General features: G+C 42.8%; 2 long non-coding RNA genes across 5 annotated transcripts in view; one reads left to right on the top strand and one right to left on the bottom strand.

Annotated features, from left to right (window-relative positions):
* Nucleotides 1–4,959, top strand: part of LOC113631763 (uncharacterized) — a 16,298-nt gene extending 11,339 nt beyond the window's left edge. For both annotated transcript variants that reach the window (XR_003437556.1, XR_003437557.1), the window contains 3 exons: nt 1,268–1,424; nt 2,655–2,765; nt 3,582–4,959. This is a non-coding gene — a long non-coding RNA (uncharacterized LOC113631763). The remainder of the gene's footprint in view (nt 1–1,267; nt 1,425–2,654; nt 2,766–3,581) is intronic.
* The window catches only part of LOC113631764 (uncharacterized), a 193,006-nt gene that overhangs the window by 39,258 nt on the left and 141,927 nt on the right, over nt 1–11,821 (bottom strand). The window lies entirely within an intron of this gene.

Here is an 11,821-nt window from a genome sequence, read left to right as displayed (position 1 = left end):
CACACACACACACACACACACACACACACACACACACACACACACACCCTTAAAGATCTAGTACAGAATAATTCAAGGGTCCCACTGTATTCTAAAATCTTCCCAGCTGGGATAATTGGCTTTGGAACCTCCCTTATCTCCATGACTCTCTCCCTCATACGCCAACATCTCTAACACATAGATAATTTATGAAAACAGAGTAGACACTTTTTAATAATTAAATGATAGATAATAGGAGCTTTTAAAGTAAGCTGTAAGAGCTTGGAAAAGGAGGGGAGACTAAGATGGTTAGCCATCCACATATTTATTTGAAATGACTCAAAAAGGTCCTTCACCTTGTACACCATTATCTGCGCCTGGAGGCCCCCCAGGTTTGCTCTGTTTGTTAGCCGAGGTCTTTTCCAGCAGGCGTTTGAAGCCGCAGTTATTCCAAGGGAGAACCAGACACCTGCCCCAATTTCCATCACCCGGCATCACCCACTCTATTCTCTCCAAATTACAGTGCAAACAATAACACAGGTAAAATTAGCCACGACACTAATTATGTAGCGCAAATGTGTAAAGGATATAGAATGATAAGTGGCAAATGCAGAACATGCTGTGTCATATCATGTAATCTCTCTGGCTGCCGAGCCTGGGAACAAAAAGAGACTTGTGCCCTGTTTGTTTAACATGCTCCATATCACAAATTGGAAATCCTTCCTAATTAAGATATTGTTAAATGTCCTTTGTTAGCAGGTTTTAACAATGTTAATTAGGAGGTTAGACTGATCATTGTTCATCTAGCAAAAGATTAGGGTGATTTGCATTGTAGCTTTTGAGAAACTTCTGAGCGAAACAGAGGAGTTTCCTTTCTGCAGGGAGGGGAACTGTGGAGAGAAGGAGGGGATGGGATGGGGAGAAAGGACAATGCTACTCCTAACATTTTTTAGGCTACGGGCCAAGGCAAAGCGTGAGGAAATGTAGCTGAGGGCCTAACAGCTGTTAGAAAGCAGTGCTGGCCTTGACCTTGTGGAATAACAGTATTTGCAGACGTAAAGTCGATCCCCGCCATGGTTCTCGCCTTGATAATTCAGGAGGCTGTGGTCAGAGAAAGCAGAGCCTTGAGGTCTCTCAATCATCGGTTGAGTAAGGGTGTGGATGGAGTTCAGGACACGCTATCTCAAAATGCAGCACCTGGCATGTTAAGTATTTTAAGCTAAAGGAGTTTGAGAAAACGGCAGGAAGGTCACGCTGACCTTTCCTCTGATTTTCTTTCCTGAAACAGGTCATAAAGCCCTCCTGTGAGAGGTGCCCTCCCTAGACCAGGATGAGAGGAACATCCTCATCTCCAAAGAAAAAGGGATGCGAAGAAGAATTGGGATGCACAGGCCTGGCTAAGCGTCCCCCAGTTTACTACTCTGACCTCATACCTGTTGTCCTAGGTATTCTTCCACGTCTGTGCTCTTCATCAAACCTGGCATCGAAACACCCAGATCTCACTTGCTTCAGGTCTTCATTTCCTTATGAAGCTCCTGTGTCGTATAAACCTTATACTCAATACGTGTGTGTACATATCTCCGGTTCATCTGTCTTTGTTGATTTAAGGTTCACACCCAATCAGGCACCCTAAGAGGCTCCCGAAAAACTTTTCCCTCCTCTTCGGCGTCTTCTTAAGCAAACAGAAACAATGCCGTGCCAGCCATATTTCAGACTCTTCTCAAATTACCATTGATTATTTTAGCACCAGATGAGTCTGTGCTCCTTCTTCTTTCCCCACCTCCTGCCACTTTTGTGCCCCCAACACACACACACATGCGATAAAGAAGGCAGCACATTTTTTTTCTTTTCTTTTGAAGGGTAGCAGAATATGCCACCCCAAAATATGACTGCAGGGGCCCAGGACATGCCACCCCGGCACATTGACTATTTCGAGCTGTCGGCACTTGAAAAACAACAGATTCTGGGAGAGACTTTCTCTCAACTCCCCTTATTTGCCTAAAGACAGATCCTCCAAAAGGAACTCCATCACTTGAGTCCCCTCCCCTCCCCTCCCCTCCCTTCCCTGGGAGTTTGATCAGCCAGGAAAAATTGACTCTTATCCCAGGAGGGAAGAGTAGAAGTTGACACCACACCCAGACAAACTTTGTCACAAATGGTCATCCCCTCCCACTTATTCTTCTAAGAGCCCATCCATCTCTCCTAAACATCATTTACTCTCCCCTAGGAGCCCTGCATCTGCCCTCCCCTTTCCCTATTAAGATGATATTTAAGCCTGAATTCTAAGCCACCCCTTTGAGTTACTCATTTTCCCCTGGTATCTCCCATGTATACATGAGGTACCCAAGTTCATAAACTTCTGTTTGTTTTTCTCTTGTTAATCTGTCTTTTATTACAGAGGCCCCAGCTAAGAGCTCAGAAGGGCAGAGGGAAAATTATTTTTTCTTTCCTTCCTCCCTTGCCCAATCCCCAGCCTGATACTGGAGGCGACTGGATTAAAAAGAAAGAAGGAAGGAAGGGAGGGAGGGAGGGAGGGAGGGAGGCCTCTGTGTTTAGCTACTTTGAAATTGCAAGTATGAGAGCAAAGTATATTTGGAGAGGAAGCAAGAGCTGGCTGTTTAAAAACTACCAGAGCACTTGGGTTTCTCTGATAATCTTGTTCTCTCTTGGCAAAGGTGCTTGCGGAGGGCTGGCATCCCAGCAAGAGGAAGTATTGACTAGAAATTGAACCCAGATTCTGAGTTCTGTTTTTGGCTTCATCAATGATTTCTGAGTACAAACTGAGGGTGAGTCACTGAACTAAAAGTCACACCTACTTGGAGATGGTACCAGGTATCTCAGTGCAGTGATTTTCTAACCACGCACACCCAGCTCTAGGGAAAAAACGTCTTACAGATATCCAGCAGCTACTCAGTGCCAGGCACTGTGCTAGGTACTTTACATAAATTTAATCACAGCTAGCACTTAGCTTCAATCACAAACAGCCCTGAGGCCCATTTAAGTCGCTCCCGAGCCTCTTTCATCCTTGGGGGACCCCATCTGCTGGGGGGATAAAAAGCCCTTTTATGTTCTACAGCCTCACAGACCACCCACCCCAGCAGTTTGTGCTTTGTCACAAAAACCCTCCATCTAATTAGCAGCGCACAATTTTGATGAAATACTGGTGAAATAAATTATTCATACATGTCAGAATCAAGTATAGATCGGATCATCTTGTAAACTGTTCCGATGTCTGTAATTTGCTATAAAGTGCTTTAGCATAGATAATGGGATATCATGTATGTGTTAGCTTAATTCACAACCTAAGTGTAGGAGGTGCTCTAACAGAAATTTACTTGTTAGGGGTGAGCAGTCAGAGTTCTCATTGGGAAGTCCAGCTACTACAAATGCACTTCCGTTATCTTATCTTGATCAATATTGGACAGTTTTTGAAAGAGCATGGCCAAGGTCAGAAATGGGTCTCCACTGGTGAATTTGTGGCTTGCTAATTAGCATACAGGCTGTTATACATGGGCTCTCACTGGTGAAGTTTGATCTGAGAGTCACATAACAGTGACATGTAGAGGTGAACTCAGTTTTCTGTTTCTTTGTGCTGTGTGCAGGCATAAATACGGATTCACGTGTGCCTTTGTTCTCTGGCCTGCCACGTCTGTCCCCACCAGCACATCTACGCCAGAGCAGGCACTCCACACACTCAGGGACTCAACACACGTCCCCTGAATGAATGATGAAAATTGCTCTGTCACGATGGGGGAAAATTCACCTAGGGTGGAAGATCCATCCACCTTTTTCAAGACCCAACGGAAAAACTGGGCAGGTGCGTATTTCACTCTTCAGTTTTCCAGATGAGGCTTCCATGAGTGGATACAGGTCGTGATGTGAACCCTTCAAAAGCGTCCGTGAACTGCTTCCTTCCACTTAGAACCCTTGGTTATCTCAAAGCCGGTCAACTCTTCCAGCCACCTTTATCCAGGGGCAGCAAGCAAGGAGACCATAAACTCATCCAGATTTAGGCCCTCAGTGCCCAGGAGGAGTGGAGAGAATATCCAGGCTATGGAATTCTGGCGGCTCATTATCATGACAAAGGTGGTGACAACTTGGACCGGAAGCTGAACAAAAAGCATCCACTGTTCTATTTGCAATTCTAGGATTGTATTTGTAATCTCTCTTTGCGGGAGAAAGAGACTGCCAGTAAAAGGCTGAAACACAATAGGAAGAGAGGCCGCACAATGCAGAGAGAGACCAAAGGGCTCCGTGCCTGTGCTCACACGCACGCTCCGTGTGCGCACCTTCCCTGTGTCTGTACACATTGCACAAGAGGAAATTATTGTCATGGGTAAGAGTTTAACATTACTGACCTGTAAGATGGCTTTTAAAAAATATATGCAACATGGCTGGAATGCCAATTGGAAGTGGAGAAGCATTTCGGGAAGATGAACTGGCTGCATGAATAGACATGGAGCAGCGCGAGCCGCTTTAATTTGTTCGCTTTGGAGTGTCTGGGAGTCAGCTAACGCTGTAACCTGCGAAGGAAGTCACCGTGAACGTGATTAATAACGTGGTGGGGGGAGGCTCTAGAGTTATTGTGCTGTGTAGGGTTTTGGTGTCAGGGAGGAGGTAACTGTTCCAAGAGTCACTGACAATTTTGGTTAACAAGTGATACAAATGGAACAGGTCACTCTGCTGTTCTTTGGAGCCCTCCCTCGCCCGGTAGCTGCTCAACTCTGCAAATTCTAATTCATTACCATTTGCTCCCCTTTTGTTACCTACCTAGCCAGTGACTGTAGCTGGGAAGTGTGTGGTGCAGGGACCATTCAAAAAAAGCTCATTGTCCCTGGAGCTCGAGGAGCAAAGCCATTGCTTTTGTTCAGCTGGAAAAGAGTGAAACCCACATTGCCTTCTATCGTCCCACTGCAAACTAGGCTTTTAATTGGCACGTTGGCGTTAGGATTTTAAAAGGTGTGCGATGACAGCTTAGAAGTGAGGCATCACGGGGGCAGAAGTGACTGCACCTCCAGCTTAATCCTGCCTTGAAATTTGTGTGTGCGTGTGCCGTGACTGTTCTCGACTCCCAGGAAATGCGTGTGGTTGCTATCAGTGGAAGGCAGACAGGGCTGCTCTTAGATCACAGGACCGCCGTTCAGAGGCTACACTAACCTTATGCTAAGATGCAGCGATCTCTTTTATTCCCTCCACCCCTCTGACCCCCTGATGGACATGAACAAAGTTGGCCCCTAACCACACTTCTCATTCTGCCTCCTTTGGTTTCCATCTTGTCAGGTACCCATGAATAAAAATGTCAGGTTGTCAATCCCATTTATGCTTACAAAGTGAACACCTAAGGACGAGACAATTAACACTGAGCAATTCAATGCAACACACATGTATCGAGCCTCTAACTATAATTGATCAAAAGTGCTGAGTCATTAACAAAGTCACTTTTGTGACTTTCGAGACAAAGTCAAGGTGATTCTTGCAGTTAGCCACGTGGGTGTGTGTTTGGTGTGTGTTTATGGCAGCCAGAAGAGGCTGGGAAGTTCAGTGTTGACAATGTGTAGGTGTGAGAACTGCACATCAACTCAGGTGAGTGCTAGCCTGCTGTCCTGGACTTGCTTTAAGTCTGGCTGTGGAGTTTCTACAATCTGAATTGACGCAGTGCTGTAATACTGATGACTGTGGAGAATCTATCTCTACTAAAAAAGTATCGAATGTGTGGAGTCCAGAACTGGGGTGTCTGATTACTCTATCTCTGTACTTTACTTCACCCAGCCTTCCAGTCCTCAAACATTAAGCAACATCATCAACTCTGTTCATGTACATGTAAGGGAGGAAAAAAATCTTTTTCTCCTTCCCTCCTAGATTCTCCAGCTGGGGATTTGTAAATTAGACTAACAAAAGAAGGATTAGGAAGAGAAAAACATACAGATGTACTCCATAGAAGTTTTAGATGACACAGGAGCCTTCAGAAAGAGATGAAGACCTGAAAAAAATGATTAAACCAGAGGGTTTTATACCAGGTTTGATGAAGAGTGGATAGTTGTAGGAAAGCGTAATAGGAGAAAAGAGTATGAGATACACGTAGTAAACCGTAGGAAACGCAGCAAGGCCTTTTCATTTGGATTCCCCTGGGGGCGGGGGGTCCCTCCATCTTTGGAGATAGGGATGCTCTTTTCCTCCAGGTATAGACAGGCCACCTGCCATGGGAGGGTCTTATGACCTGCATCAGGGAAGAAGGGGGAGGTCAGAGAATCCTTCCAGCATTTGCCGTTTCTATGCCCTTCAGCTTAAAATGCTCAGTATGGCAAGTTGCCATATTTTGGGGTCGTGTGCTCTGAACGCCATCAACATACATATATTCTTTAAGAAATTATCTGCTTCTTAAATCTGTATACACCTAGGTAACGCAGTCTCCATTTTATAGTAGACTGGTGCATCAATGAAAAGAAATATACTTCATTTTTTAAAAAAGTCCATAAAGAGAATCTTCTGCAAAGCCAAAGTGGTAGGATTAAGCTGTTTTTGTTTTTTAAAAAAATTATTCTTATTATCCCAGGATTAAAAACATTTTTCTTCCAAATTTAGTTTTGGAAATAGAGGATTCAGAGGTATTCAGTAACATATGGAACCAATATAAGCTGATAAACATATGCTATTAAAATAATAGCCCTTGTATTAATTGGTGTATTTTCCTGAAAAGCAGTTTCTCAATAGGCACCAAAGGCCTTTTAAACAGTGCACACCTATTGACCTAGTAATCACTCCCTAGGAATTTATCAGAGGGAAATGTTTGGACAAATGGACAAAGATGTACGACTGAAAACAATCAGTGTATACTTGTTTATAAATAGGGGCACATTAGGAAACTCTTTTAATGTCCATCAATAGAGGACTGGTTGGATAAACAATGGTATATTCATGCAATACAATATGTTATAATAATTAAGAATGCTGTTATAGAGAAATATATACATATTATCTTGGAATAATTCACACAGTATGTGACCAAGTGCAAATATCAAGTTAACAAAATATTATCTACACTATGGCTCTATCGTTGTAGGAAAACATTGGAAATTTGCACATAAAAGGTTAGCAGCAATACTCCTGAGCAACCAGTGAGTCATAGAAGAAATTTTAAAAAACCTTGAAACAAATAAAAGTGAAAACATAACATGCCAAAATGTATGGAATACAGCCAAAGCAGTTCTAAGAAGGAAGTTTATAGCGATTAACACTTACATTAAGAAAAAAGAGAGATCTCAAACAAACAACCTAACTTCAGACCTCAAGAAACTAGAAAAAGAAGAACTAACTAAGCCCAAACTTATCAGAAGCAAGGGCATAATAGAGATCAGAGAAGAAATAAATGAAATAAGGAATAGAAAACAATCGAAAAGATCAAGAAATCTAAGAGTTTATTTTTTGAAAAGATAAAATTGACAAATCTTTAGCTAGACTTAAGAAAAAAGAGTGAGGACTCAAGTAAATAAAATTATAAATCAAAGAGGAAACATTACAACTGACACCACAGAAATAGAAAGAATTATAAGAAACTACTAAGAATAGTTTTATGCCAACAAATTGGACAATCTTAAGGAAATAGATAAATTCCTAGAAACATACACCCTACCAAGATTGAATCATGAAGAAATAGAAAATCTACTGATTCAATCTTCTATTCAAGAATCAAAAAAATTTCCAGTAAAGAAAAGAAAAGCCCAGGACCAGTTACCTTCACCAGTGAATTCTACCAAATATTTAAAGAAGAATTAATACCAATACTTTTCACTCTTGCAAAAAATTAGAGAGAAAGGGACACTCCCAAACTCATTTACAAGGTCAGCATTACTCTGATACCAAAGCCAGATAAGAATACTACAAAAAAAGAAAATTACAGGTCAATATCTCTGATGAATATACATGCAAAAATTCTCAACAAAATACTAGCAAACCAACTTCAACAGCATATTAAAAGGATCATACACTATGAGCAAATGGAACTTACCCCTGGGATGCAAGGATGATTCAACATATACAAATCAATATATGTGACCCACCACATTAATAGAATGAAAGATAAAAATCATATGATCATCTCAATAGATGCAGAAAAAGAATTTGACAAAATTCAACATGTTTTCATGATAAAAGCTCTCCATAGGGGACTTCCCTGGTGGCACAGTGGTTGGGAATCCGCCTGCCAGTGCAGGGGACATGGGTTCGAGCCTTGGTCCGGGGAGATCCCACGTGCTGGGGAGCGGCTGGGCCCGTGCGCCACAACTGCTGAGCCTGTGCTCTAGAGCCCGTGAGCCACAACTACTGATCCAGCGTGCCACAACTGCTGAAGCCTGAGCACCTAGACCCCGTGCTCTGCAACAAGAAGCCTGCGCACCGCAACGAAGAGTGGCCCCCACTCACCACAACTAGAGAAAGCCCACACGCAGCAACAAAGACCAAACACAGCCAAAAAAAAAAAAAAAAAGCTCTCCATAAATTGAGGATTGAAGGAACATACCTCAACATAATAAAGGCCATATATGACAGGCCCCAGCTAACATCATACTCAATGGTCAAATGTTGAAAGCTTTCCCTCTAAGGTCAGAGACAAGAAAAAGGTACCCACTCTCAATAGTAGTTGAAAGGTACCACTACTATTCAACATGGCACTCAAGTCCTAGCCAAGCAATGAGGCAAGAGAAAGAAAAGATATTCAGGTCAGAAAGGAAGAAGTACAGTTATCTCTGTTTGCAGATGACATAATCTTATACATAGAAACTTCTAAAGACTCCACCAAAAAACCTGTTAGAACTAATATTTTCCTTCAGTAAAGTTGCCAGATACAAAATCAGCATACAAAATCAGTTGCTTTTTATATACTAACAATAAACTATTTGAAGAAAAAATAAAACAATCTCATTTACAATAGCATTGAAAACAATAAAATACTTAGGAATAAATTTAACCAAGGAAGTAAAAGACCTATACACTGAAAACTAAGACATTGACAGAAGAAATTGAAAAAGACATAAAAAGATGGAAAGATATCTCATGTTCACAGATCAGAAGAGTTAATATTGTTAAAGAGTCCATACTTCCCAAAGCCATTTATAGATTCAGTGCAATCCCTGTCAAAATTCCAATGGTACTTTTCACAAAAATAGAACAAGCAATCCTAAAATTCATATGGAACCACAAAAGACCCTGAATAGCCAAAGCAATCTTGAGAAAGAACAAAGCTAGAGGCATCACCCTTCCTGATTTCAAACTATGTTACAAAGCTATAGAAATCAAACAGTGTAGTAGGGCTTCCCTGGTGGCGCAGTGGTTGAGAGTCCGCCTGCCAATGCAGGGGACACGGGTTCATGTCCCAGACCGGGAGGGTCCCACATGCTGTGGAGCGGCTGGGCCCGTGAGCCATGGCCACTGAGCCTGCGCGTCCGGAGCCTGTGCTCCGCAACGGGAGAGGCCACAACAGTGAGAGGCCCGCGTACCGCAAAAAAAAAACAAAAACAGTGTAGTACAGGCATAAAAACAGGTACGTAGACCAATGCAACAGAATTGAGAGTGCACGTATGGCCAAGTAATATTTGACAAGGGAGCCAAGAAGACTAAGGGGAAAGAATAGTCTCTTCAATAAGTGCTGCTGGGAAAACTGAATATTCACAAACAAAAAAATGAATTTTGAATCCCTAAATTACACCATTCACAAAATTAACTCAAAATGGATTAAGGACTTACATGTAAGACCTGAAACCATAAAAATCCTAGAAGAAAACATAAAGAGAGAGCTCCTTGATATTGGTCTTGGTAATGATTCTTTGGATATGACACCAAAAGCACAAGCAACAAAAGCAAAAATCAACAAGTGGGACTTCATCAAATTAAAAAGCAAAAGAAACAATCAACAAAATAAAAACTGAAACCTACCCCCACTCTATCCAAGAAGGGGGCTGGCAAATATTACAATTGGAGTTCACTGGAGTGATGGCTAATTTTATGTGTCAATATGGCTAGACTGTGGAGCCCAGTTGTTTGGTGAAATGCCAGTCTATGTGCAGCTGTAGAGGTGTTTTAAAGATATGATTAACATTTAAATCAGTAGATTTTGAATAAAGCAGAGTATCCTTTTCCTAAACGGGACTCATCCAATCAGTTGAAGGCCTTAAGAGAAAAAACTCGGGTCCCCCGGAAAGGACAGGATTCTGCCTCCAGACCGCCTTTGGAATCAAGACTGCACCTTCTACTCTTGACAGAATTTCCAGTCTGCCAGGCTGCCCTGTAGACTTTGCACTTGCCAGTCCCACACCCTACTGGTTCTGTTTCTCTAATATACCAGGGTAATGCAAAGGTCATTTGCATAAGAAATTCGGATGCCCTCGGGGCAGCATCTTGGTGACTGAGATATGGCAGGAGTTGCATTGGCTGGTAGAAGAGCAGTACACCCTGCTCCACCCACAAGTGCTCCGTCCATTTGAGGAGAGACCAGCGGCTAATGCCAACTGGCTTTCGACAAAAAAGACCGTGGTGCCAGTAAGGCCTGTGGTTTCTTCCCTGAGCATGTGGACCAAGCGACATCCTCGATATGCCGCCTCTGCGTGGCTGCCACACAACAACCCTTGGCGGAAGGACATGGAAGCTTTTAAAGTTGGCTTTAGCCACACCTTTGTGAAAGAAGCAACCCAGAAACACAGTCGGCCTCGTAAGCATTCACCAACCAATAGAACCGGAAGGCTTGTGAGCCGGCAATGATGCTGGTTTTCTTCCCCAGCATCCAGCACCGTGCCCAGCACCTGCTGGGCCCTGAGTTAACTACTGTCGAAGAAATGGATGGAAGAATGAATGAACGGGAGCTCTTCAGATTTAAGGGAAGTCAGCACAAGTTCAGAAATGAAAATCCAGCTTCAGAGGCTGTCAGGTAATGCTGTGCCAGGATACAGGTCCAGCGGCTTTAATTAGCACTTGCCCTTTCCTTCCCAGCCTCGTACAGCAGACTGCTCCGGTCATATTGTCTTCACCTCATCACTGTATCACAGATGGTCCCTGGAATCAACCCATCCAGGTTACTCTCTATATAAACCACAAGTAAAGCAGCTAAGGGAAAAAATGATCTGTGCAATAGCAGACGGTTCTACGATTCAGTCTCATTTTGTTAAGAAGCCACGCAGAGCAATCCGTAAAAGTTGAGGAGAAAATTGAAGCAGATGCGATGAATACTGTTTTTGTGTGTGTTCTTAAGTAAGGTAATTTAAGAGATGCAATTGGCAAAGGGGAAATATACATTTTCAATGGAGTCTCCAATAAGCAAAAGCAAACAAGAGACAAACACCAGTGTGTGTTTGTTCCTCTCCTTTCCTGCCTGGTGTCTTCCCAATCCACTGTTTGCAAAAAGCCCCTGGGCTTTAAAATCAACATCCAGATCTGACATTGCTGCATTTTGGGGGGGAAAGGCAATTTCCCTGATGCATCTTCTAGCTGCGACCCCGTGTTTCTCTTAGCCTTTGACCTTCCTTTCATTTCTCTTTTTACGCTATATTTCTCCTGTTTCTTTTCCTCCCACTCAAGTGTTATAAGCTCCTGTGGCTAATTATGCCCAGATTTTCTAAAATAGAATTGAGGACATAGTCTGGAGAGTCCAGGCTGCATTTGGCTTCTTCAGCAAGTAGAGGGCCCGATGGAGTTAGGGTGCAAGAGATTTATTGGGGTAACACCATGGAAGGTAAAGGGGGGGGCAGGAGCGAGTAGGGAGAGCCTTCAGCCTACAGGTCTGATGCTTGTAAAAGAGGAGAGTCAGGGTTCTCCAGAGAAACAGAACAAATAGGAGAGCTATATATTATATATATAT

Source organism: Aethalodelphis obliquidens, unplaced genomic scaffold, assembly GCF_003676395.1.
Source record: "Aethalodelphis obliquidens isolate GAN/ISIS:26980383/991018 unplaced genomic scaffold, ASM367639v1 scaffold34, whole genome shotgun sequence".
Taxonomy (NCBI): domain Eukaryota; kingdom Metazoa; phylum Chordata; class Mammalia; order Artiodactyla; family Delphinidae; genus Aethalodelphis; species Aethalodelphis obliquidens.
This window is presented reverse-complemented; position numbering and strand designations above follow the sequence as displayed.